Source organism: Trachinotus anak, unplaced genomic scaffold (genome assembly GCF_046630095.1).
Source record: "Trachinotus anak isolate AG129_WGS33_773 ecotype Australia unplaced genomic scaffold, CSIRO_AGI_Tana_v1 ptg000015l, whole genome shotgun sequence".
Taxonomy (NCBI): domain Eukaryota; kingdom Metazoa; phylum Chordata; class Actinopteri; order Carangiformes; family Carangidae; genus Trachinotus; species Trachinotus anak.
In genome coordinates, this window is record NW_027273866.1 from 13,439,951 (window position 1) to 13,447,511 (window position 7,561).

At 40.6% G+C, this 7,561-nt stretch overlaps 1 long non-coding RNA gene across 1 annotated transcript; it reads right to left on the reverse strand.

The window, feature by feature from the left end:
* Positions 1-4,479: 4,479 nt before the first annotated feature.
* LOC139632647 (uncharacterized) lies at positions 4,480-7,561 on the reverse strand. The gene is made up of 4 exons (XR_011693604.1): positions 7,181-7,561; positions 6,859-6,900; positions 6,705-6,749; positions 4,480-5,170 (listed from the first exon to the last, which is right to left on the reverse strand). It is a non-coding gene; the product is annotated as an uncharacterized lncRNA (long non-coding RNA).

The window sequence follows — 7,561 nt, forward strand, 5'->3', positions numbered from 1 at the left end:
CGTTACTGTCAGTCTTCAAAAAAAATCTGAGAATGATCTGTTTTTATTTTGAGTATTTAATTTTAAAAACTGAATATTAAAAATAATAAACTTTGGTGCATATTGAGAAGCTTATTTGTGGTTTCCCTTCATTCTTCATTATTCTGTCTTTTTATCATTGGAAGTATAGGACTTCATTTCCTGCTGTGTTAAGTGTCACAACAACTTTTGAACAAGTGAGAATAAAATAACAGGTAAAAATCTGCTAAAACTATCCATAAAATATGAAAATAATCAGTACTATTTACTATATAACTGATTGATAGCCAGGCTGAAAAGTGATCAGTGACAATCTACAAATTTGATTTTGCATCAGAGCTCAATCAGAAATACCAGAACACAGATGAGTCACCGGATGATTCTCTAACCATCAGGTCATCTAAATGACACTGAGGAGGAACGTGTTATCGTCATGACTGACACTTCAATCAATTACTGCAGAGATAATCATTAAGTTCTATTGATTCTTCCCCATTTTTAGAAGCTGAATCTGTACTCAGGTAAACAGGTTGACTTTTTTTGGCTGAGGTCACTGTTGTGTCTACCAGTGAGTGACAGTAAGTGAAACACATGATCTAATGCACAGAAAATCATTGGCTGTTATTGATTTTTGTCTTAAGCTTAAAATAACACACAGTAACACTAAAATATCAACTGTCAGTGCTACTTTACTCCTGGAGAGTGAAGTTACAGGTACTTACTTTAGAGTTCACGTGCACGAGTAACACTCTTATCTACATGACTTGAAATAGTAATCAAGACTTAAAGGTGCTACGTTCAGCGGCAGAGAAAACGTACAATTAGCCCCTTTAAGTTGGGAACGTTTAAGAGTGAACGCTGGAGTTGTTGTTGGAGCTGTCACAGCAATTGAACCTGTGATCTTACATTTACAGAGCAGCGTTTTTAATCACACTTTTCTTACAATTACTAGAAAACATTAGCTAGACAAATGTAAGGCAGTGATAATTTATTTTGTTTCTGTCGTTTTAGAGGAATTTAACTTCATGATCATGATTTCGGTTTTTGTATTGAATTACTTAAATTTATTGTTTTGATTTAGATTGATTTGAACACCCAGCTTTGATGCCACAGTGTACTGACACACCTTGGAGTACACTGTGACATCACTGCAAGAGTGTGAGAAGTTAAATCACTGCAGGTCAACAAATCAAGATATTCAGGTGCTATTTAAACGGCTCTTTAAGATTCAGATTTTTCTAAATATATTCAATTTAAACAATTTAAACACTGAGCATGATCAAAACTGATGTGTCATGTTTGAAACTCAAGTGCCCTGCACATCAATATTTAATATCAGCTTGCAGAGTGTAAGTTTGTGGGGACACTCAAAACAGCTTATTGCAGATATAATCAACCTATAATCAATCCATGTGTCATGTCAGCAAAACACACACATCATCGTATAACTTACAATTCTGTTCATTTTTATCTGCAGTCGACTGCCATCTATGAATTTAGCATTCATAACATTCAGTCTACGTTAGGTGCATTTATTTTAAAGTGCAGCATGGGAATAATTTGGCTAGTAACAGAACTTTTACTTTGTATTTTGCTCCTTCATACCAAGAAATAAACAAAAGGAAAACAATAAAGTAAAATTGGTTATATTTTTGAATATGACAGTGATGCAAAGGCAATCTTTTGTAGCCATTACCTCTGCAGAATTTTGTTTTTAGAAGTGCAGAAGAAAACCACAAACTGCCATAAAAAGGGAAAAATCATGAACAAACAGCTGTCAGTGTGAGTGGTGAGGAGGCTTTTAAGCATGAAGAGGAAATGGAGAGGTTAAAAGGAGAAACAGAGGTGAGGTTAGCTGTCTGGGCTGTTGACTCTCCTGAGATCTCAGCTATCTTCACCAGCCCTGACAGGAGAGACGCTGTGATGACCCCCGCTGCCCTAATCATTCTTGACATTACCACTTCCTCCTCTGGCTGTGGAGCGGTGGCGGGGTGCGGGGTGGGTGGGGGGGGTGGGGGGCTGGGGGGGGGGGGGGGGGGGGGGGGGCTGCAGCAGCTCTTGGCAAGAGGACCCTAACACAGGAGGAGAGAGGGAGGAGGAGGAGGGAGAGGAGGCAGTGAAACCATGAAACCATCAATGCAGGCTCCTTGCTTGAGGTCTGCAACCTCTGGGAGCTCAGGGGGAGACACAGTGACTCATATCAGACCTTTTATTCAGGGTGAAATGAGAAGCCTCATTCTCTAGTTAGTTTTTTTAAAGGGGTTATTCAGCGATTAAATGTTGAGAGATATCATTCTAATGAATTAACAGACTACATGGTGCTTTTAAGCCTCTTTTAGCTCATTGTTTTGGACAGGACTGTTTCAGTTCTCTCATCAACCCTGTTCTCAGCAGCAGGCAGCTAATATCATCAAACAAGCTCTGAAAAACCCAGTGTCAACAACCTGCTCAGCACCAAACTGCAGGCAAAGTTAGAGAAAGTGGAAAATTCACAACTAAAGAGAAATAGATGTTTCCCAGGATTTGGTGGAGAACAGACCAGAGCTGAAAGGAGAGTAAAAAAATTAAACATACATTCTCAGGTGGATAGAAGCATGATGCCAAGTGAATGCTAATGTTGCTCTGGGTCTGCTCTGGATGGGCAACCTGGCAAAGAGCGACAGGAAGTGCTGGAAGAAGCTGTCTTCGCTTGTCTCATTGATTTAACACTAACCACCATCACCTACACTCCTTTAGAGAAAGAGTGGTGAAAACCAACTAAACTGATGATCAGAAAGCTTTTGTTGCATGATATCTTCAATATTCTTACTGTCCATCATGGGTTGCTTTCAGATTTTGGCACAGAGCTGTCATCTCATTGGTTGCAGACTAAGATGTCGCAGACAAACAAGGTCAAAGCTGAAACTGAACTCTGAGCAGGGCGGCAGGACATAAAGGCCGAGCTGTTTCCATAGAGAAGCAACAGACAAAGCTAAAGACTCCATAACAATTATTTTGCATTTACTCTGCGGTCGCCAAATATGTCAAAACCTTACCCTGAAAACCTAATCAGGTCGTCCTTGGACCAAAAGCAAACTGCCCACCAAACAGACTGGGAATGAGTACAAATCATGTTCCAGGTCATAAAATAACTAAACTAAATCCCTTTAATGCAGTTTTCTTTTTTGAAACACTATTAACCAACTGGCCTTTGAACTGAGAAAAATGTCAGCCTGGCAGTTACACGCCTGAAATAGAGTCATTTGAAATGTATTAGAAATAGTAAAGTCTTCTCCCAGGCTACTACTGTAAGTGTAGGTCACTAAAACAGGGTCAGTTTCCCACTTTTTCCTCACCCATAAACTGCAGGTTGGTTTTGAGGGCAGGTGAGTGGATTTTGCAGCCGAGCCTTTAGGGCAACTTCCGCTCCGCTGCCTCTGAAACAGCCTGACAGGTACCAGCTGAGGTTATGAATTATACAGCTGCTCCTGCAGGGATGCGGGGTTGGCGAAGAGGATCTGTGAGGACGACGACGCTTGGAGGGAGAGAATGGCAGAGCAGCTCTGTTGGGTGACATTTCTCCGGGGATGCACCCCACTGTAGATGGTTATCGCCTTTATTACCATTGACGCAATGTGACAGAGGCGGCGTGGGTGATGGCTGATTGATGAAACCACTTTTGCGGGTAGAAGATTCTGCACACAGCATTTTTTTTCAGCTGAGGAATCATGAGAAGGACACGTGGGAAGCAATAATGTATAGGTTTCCTTGTTGGCATTGAACAGAGGAAACAGGTACATTTGGAGGCGGCACTTTGCTCCAATGTTTCAACTCTGGGAAACCTTTGTCTTTTTCTATATTTCAAACTGAAATGTGGTACTTTTTTTACAAACAAAAAAATGTATCTGGCATTTGTCTATTCTTACAAGACTGTTGTTTTTTTCAAATGCCAAAAACAACAAATATTTACATGCACATGACAAGGACTTTTAGCGGTTGTGTGAAATATAACATGTGTCTACCAGGAGCAAAGGTGAAAGCAGCGTGGTGTTATCAGCCAGAAAACCCTCATCAGGAGCTGGTCAGGGTGGACGGGGGGGGCTAACTTGGACACAGAGTTAATTTTAAGAGTCAAGGTTGACCCTGTTTACGAAGGTTAGGACACCGGAGGTTGGGGTGGATGGATGGGTCAATGAAGCATGTGATTTAGGTTATCACTCCACCTGTCAAATGCATGAGAAACACACTTATAAAAACACTAAAGAGGAAAATAAAATACGTTAAAGAATGATAAAGCGTAAGAGGAAATAGAGAAAAGATAAGGAAATAAAGTTTCAGTGGAGTAATAAATAGCTAATTTGATGCAGGTAATAAAGGTGCAGCAGTTTTAAATATATCACTATAACTGCTTTTCCACACATTTTTCCTCACCACCTCCCTCTGCTGCTTTAGAACAGATCACCCACTGGATACAACCTGTCAGCCTATCAGCCTTAAATACCACTGACATATAATATGACTGTGAGGGGTGGTGGTGGGGTCACAGCACGCCCACCTCCTCTGCAGCAGATAATATAATAATGCCTTTACAACATCAGGAGATCACACCACTGCCACTATACTGGCAGTGTGTTGGGTGTTGCATAATCCCATTCAGCTGGAAAACAGCATTTTTTATCTAAACAAAGAGACAGAGCAGGATTCAGGAGGGGATTAGCTTAGCTTAGCATAAAGACTGGAAGTGGGGGGAAACAGTTAGCTTGCCTCTCACCAAAGGTTCAAAACAACACATCTAAAACTTACTGATTACAGTATATCTTGTTTGGTTGGTCTACACAGAAACAGAAATTTTATGTATTACTTTGATATCTGTGGTTTTTACGAGCTGGAACTATTTCTTGGCAAACATCAGCCAGATGTGGAGGAGTCTGTCAGGCAACCGGTGAAGACGCTGCACAGAGACACTGGTCGGATGAATAAATATGGCGTTTGTCGACAAACAGTTACCAAAAGCTGTTTGTGCAGAATTTCTTGTGAGGCCAAGTGAGTGGACCCATGGTGTGGTACTGGTTTGTGATGGATCAGTGGGATGATAGGCTTTAGATCCTGGGACCCCCCCCCCCCACCGCCTCTGCTTTGCTTTGCTTCCACCTCCTCTTGATGATGTAATCCTCTGAAATCAGACAAATGTCCTTCCATGTAAGAAACAGAGTTTGAACACACACAGAAATGTCTATCTGCAGGGAGTCCTCTTACTGACTTCAACAACACCAGGCAGGTGTAAGAAAAAAAAACATGATTTACTTTGACCGAGAGAAAAGTGCATTACATGTATACACACAAGCATGAACTAAAGTCATTAGACTAGTCAGTCTGATCATTAGTGCCATGATGAAACAAAATCCTGGTGGAGTTCATGCATCAAAGCGATGAGACATTCAGTCATTTAAAGGAGAAAAATCAAATCACCATAATTACATTAAGCAGTGGGATTCCTGATTGAATTTTAGCTGCATAAATGACAGATTATAATAACCCAAGACTTCAGATTTTACATTTAATTTAGTCTTTACTGACGATTTTTCTCTTCGTCTCTTCCTCACTGTGGCAATAACTCAACTGCCCCCAGAGATCAAGTGTCCACAGTACATCTTGTCTTTGTGAAAGTCTGAACAGATCTAAGAGAGAGACACGTTCATAATTAGCAATGTGTTGAAAACTTTATTTTAAAAAACAGAACTAGTCTACTGCACTCAAAAAAAGAGGAGCTGTTGTATCATCAGGAGACCAAGAGGATTACTGACAATAAATGGAAGATTAAATTTACAGACTCAAAGGGGATAGATTATTGTCTTCTCCACAATCAGCTGATCTTTTCATCGCCATGCCAACACTTCTGAAGAAGCTCAGATCAATGATCGGATTCAATTTTGAATCCGAGGAGGTAGGGTCCAGGGGGAGCGACGCTTACAGCCATTTTCTATTAACAGTCCAATTTTACAATTTCCCACAATGGCTTCAAACAGCCGACTGGTTTTTCCACAAGATAATTTAAGATTTTATTAGGGGCTTTACTACAGTGTTTCAACAGCAGCTGAGGGGGAGGAGAGGATAACATGATGCCTCTGTCTGCTGCTGTGTTTGATATCAAAGGAGCATCGACGTGGAGACATCACAGTGCCTGATAACTGACTTTCAAGGGACAAAGTCAGTGTCTTTGCAGCTGAAACTAAACAACTCCACAGAGATCAGATCAGGCTTTTTAACTCTTCATTCTAACTGGATTAGTTTTGATAAACCTGGTAAACTGCAGTAACAGTTGCATTTGGAAACAAAGTCTCTAAATGCCCCGTTTATATTTCAAGAGACATTTTTGTTTTATTGACCTGCTATCTTATAAAAAATGTGTAATAAAAGTGATGGATTCAGAACATGAGGGGCACCTTTTGCCTTTCAGGTATTCTCATTGCATAAACTGGATTTTTCTCTTCCATAAAAGACAGAGCCAAACTGGGACATCATCATGCCAACCACTTGTTTTGTTTGGCATATTTGATGCATTAGTTGTGAGAGGCAGTTTTCTGACTGAAGCAACAATTATTTTCGCACCTTACCTCATGTTTCGATGGATGAACTTCCTCTGTGCTGTGGGACACAACAAACCAATAAATATACAGTTCCGTCATTAGGATGCGGCATGAACTCACCTCTGGTGGTGCATTCAGGTAACTCTGGATTCTTGCCCTGAAGCCCTGAGGGTACATGAGGAAAAAAGTTTAGTTTTTAGCTGCACTGGAATCAGTTTTATATGGAATAGAAATGACTGGTTTCTATCTGGCAAAACTGGATGAACCTTCTTACCAGAAACCACCTGTTGCTCACCAGCAACATGAGGGACAGTTTCTGTAGGAACAGGGGATTTAAGGAATCACAGAATTAATTGGTGCTTTTACAGACACGGTGCCTGTGTAATTTGTGGAGGAATAAAGTTATTTCCTTCAGATACTTAAGATAAATATACTTAAGGAATTAACAGAAAGGCAAATGATCATGTTACCAAACACATAAAAAGGTGAGGTGGTGGAGAGAGCAGCAGCAGCAGCAGCAGCAGAGGACGGGTCAATATTTATCTATCTCCAGAGGTGCAGAGGTGTCTAGTTGAGGTAAATGTTTGTGACTTTACCTGAATAGTAAGAAGTGGCAGGTCAAAATGGCTGCACACCTGCATGGATATGATTTGGATGTTATTGGTCAAACAGCTGATTCATGAGCCAGTGGTTTTAAAGCATGGAGGAAACAGGTGATGTCAATGAGCAGCTGTCAGCACAATTAACACAATTAAACCAACTAACACAACTAACACAACTAACACAACGCTCCGCTGGCTTTAATCTCATGTCTTCCTTCAATAGATCTCAAATTAAGAGTCACAGGTTCTTACCAGACGTCAAAGTAAGTTCTAGTGCGGGAAAGACCTGTAACATTAAGAGTTGACAGCATCGTGTTTTAAATTACTGACAGGCTTATTTATCATTCTAACATCATAACCGTCCCCTTCCTTCAA